This window comes from Hylobates moloch, unplaced genomic scaffold, assembly GCF_009828535.3.
Source record: "Hylobates moloch isolate HMO894 unplaced genomic scaffold, HMol_V3 SCAFFOLD_1, whole genome shotgun sequence".
NCBI lineage: Eukaryota > Metazoa > Chordata > Mammalia > Primates > Hylobatidae > Hylobates > Hylobates moloch.
Genome location: NW_026652276.1, coordinates 219,210,079 through 219,213,078, shown reverse-complemented (window position 1 = coordinate 219,213,078; position 3,000 = coordinate 219,210,079). Strand labels below are relative to the sequence as shown.

The 3,000-nt window shown below is 40.9% G+C and overlaps 1 pseudogene; it reads right to left on the bottom strand.

Annotated features, from left to right (window-relative positions):
* Window positions 1-2,537: 2,537 nt before the first annotated feature.
* LOC116809988 (small nucleolar RNA U13) lies at window positions 2,538-2,666 on the bottom strand (annotated as a pseudogene).
* Between the last annotated feature and the right edge of the window lie 334 nt (window positions 2,667-3,000).

The window sequence follows — 3,000 nt, the reverse complement described above, 5'->3', positions numbered from 1 at the left end:
TTTGATCCACTCTGTCTGTCTTTTCATTGGTATATTTAGACCATTCACATTTAAAGTGATTATTGAAATAGTTGGATTAATATCTACCATATTTATAACTGTTTTATACTTGTTGCACTTTGTCTTTTTCTTTATCTTCCCTCTTTTACTACCTGCTTGGTTTTAATGGAATATTTTATATGATTCCATTTTCTATTCTCTCTTTGCATAATATTACACTTTTACATTTTTTTACTGGTTGCCCTAGAATTTACACTGTACATTTACAACTAATCTAAGTCCACTGTTAATTAATACTATGCCACTTCACAGGTAGTGCAGATGCATTATAATAAAGTATTCCTAGTTCCTTTCTTCCTTCCCTTAAAACATTGCTATCACTCATTTCACTTATCCATACACTATAATCAAATTATTATCAAATTGCTATTATTATTTTGAACAATAATTATTAGATCAATAAGAGTATGAAAACTTAAAGATTTTATCTTTCATTTATTCCTTCTCTGATGGCTTTTCCATTCTTTATGTGAACCTGGGTTTCTGTCCTAAATAATTTCCCTTGTCTCTGAAAAACTTTAAAAAGATATTTCATATAAGATAGATCTACAGACATCAAATTCTTTTATTGTTTAGCTGAGACAGTGTTTATTTCTCTTTCCATTTTTGAAGGATAATATTACTGGATACAGAATTTTAGATTATTGGTTTTGTGCTTTCACCATTTTATTTATTTTTAAGTTTATATATATATATATATATATACATACTTTTTTTTTTGAGATGGAGTCTCGCTCTGTTGCCCAGGCTGGAGTACAGTGGCACGATCTTGGCTCACTACAACCTCCACCTCCCGGGTTCAAGTGATTCTCCTGTCTCAGCCTCTCGAGTAGGTGGGCTACAGGTGTCCACCACCATGCCCCATGCCCGGCTAATTTTTGTATTTTTAGTAGAGACCTCAGGTGATCCACCCACCTTGGCCCCCCAAAGTGCTGGGATTACAGCCGTGAGCCACCACACCCATCCATGTTTTTAAAATTGTAAATGGACAAATTATAGTTGTATCAACACTTTAAATATTTCACTCCACTCCTTCCTTCCTTCCTTCCTTCCTTCCTTCCTTCCTTCCTTCCTTCCTTCCTTCCTTCCTTCCTTCCTTCCTTCCTTCCTTCCTTCCTTCCTCCCTCCCTCCCTCCCTCCCTCCCTCCTTCCTTCCTTCCTTCTTTTCTCAGAGTCTGGCTCTGTCACCCAGGATGGAGTGCAGTGGCATGATCTCGGCTGACAGCAACTTCCGCCTCCCAGGTTCAACCAATTCTCCTGCCTCACCCTCTTGAGTAGCTGGGATTACAGATGTGTGCCACCACGCCCAGCTACTTTTTGTGTTTTTAGTAGAGACGGGCTTTCGCCATGTTGGCCAGGCTGGTCTCAAACTCCTGACCTCAGGTGATCTGCCCGCCTTGGCCTCCCAAAGTGCTGGGATTACAGGCATGAGCCGCCACACCCAGCCATGTGGTTTCTCTTTGCTACTCTTCTCCTCTCCTTTCCTTTCCTCTCCTCTCCTCTCCTCTTCTCTTCTTCTCTTCTCTCTCTTCTTGTCTCTCTCTTTTTCAATTTGGAGACAAGGTTTCATTCTGTTGCCCAGACTGGAGTGCAGTGATGCAGTCATAGCTCACTACAGCCTTGAACTCTTGGACTTAAGTGATCCAAACAATCCTCCTGCCTCAGCCTCCAGAGTAGATGGAACTACAGGCGTGTGCCACCATACCCAGCCTTGCTTTTGTGGTTTCTGAAAAAAAGTCTAACATACTCTTTATCTTTGTTCCTCTATAGGTAAGGAATTGTTTTCCTTTGGCTTTTTTAGTTGTCTTGTTTCCTGCAGGTACAGATTTTTGCTATTTATCTTACTTGGTATTCTCTGTGGCTTGGTGTCTATCATTAATTCCAGACATTTCTCAGCCATTAGTACTTTAAATATTTCTTTTAGGCTAGGTGTGGTGGCTCACGCCTGTAATCCTTGCACTCTGGGAGGCTGAGGCAGGCAGATTGCTTGAGTCCAGGAGTTTGAGACTAGCCTAGACAATGTGGCAAAACCCCATCTCTACAAAAAATACATAAATTGTCAGGGCGTGGTGGCACACGCCTGTCCAGCTACTTGGGGACTGAGGTGGGAGGATTGCTAAAGCCTGGGAGGTGGAGGCTGCAGTGAGCCATGATCATGCCACTGAACTCCAGCTTGGGCAACAGAGTGAGATCCTGTGTCAAAAAAGAAAAAAAAAAGGCCTCTGTACATATTTTGCTTCTTTCTCTTCTCCTTCTAGTGTTCCCATTTTGCGTGTTACACCTTTTGTAATTGTCCCACTGTTCTTGAATATTTGGGGTTTTATCTATTTATTTATTTTACTCTTTGCATTTCAGTTTTGGAAGGTTGTATCAGTATCTTCAACCTCATTGATTCTTCGGCTGTGTCCAGTCCAACAATGAACCCATCAAAAGCATTCTTCACGTTTGTTACAATGTTTTATATTTTTCCCTTTTCATTTCTGTCAGTTAATGTGCTGACTTTGCAGCGAGGGTTGAGGGAGGCACATCTCACAGATCCAAGTGAAAGCCCAATCATCAAGTGTGAGAGCCAAATCAACCATCATGCTTAGGAATTACAAAAAGATTACCGTGTTTTTTTATTTCTAACATTTCCTTTTGATTCTTTCTTAAGGGTTTCATCTTTCTGCCTACTTTATCCATCTGTTTTTGTTTGTTTTCCCCAAATTGAATTTTCTTTTTCTTTTTTTTTTAGGTGGAGTTTCACTCTTGTTGCCCGGGCTGGAGCACAATGGTGCTATCTCGGCTCACTGCAACCTCCCCCTCTTGGGTTCAAGTGATTCTTCTGCCTTAGCCTCCCGAGTAGTTGGGATTACAGGCATGTGTCACCACGCCCAGCTAATTTTGTATTTTTTGGTAGAGTCAGGGTTTCTGCATGTTGGTCAGGCTGATGGTGAACTC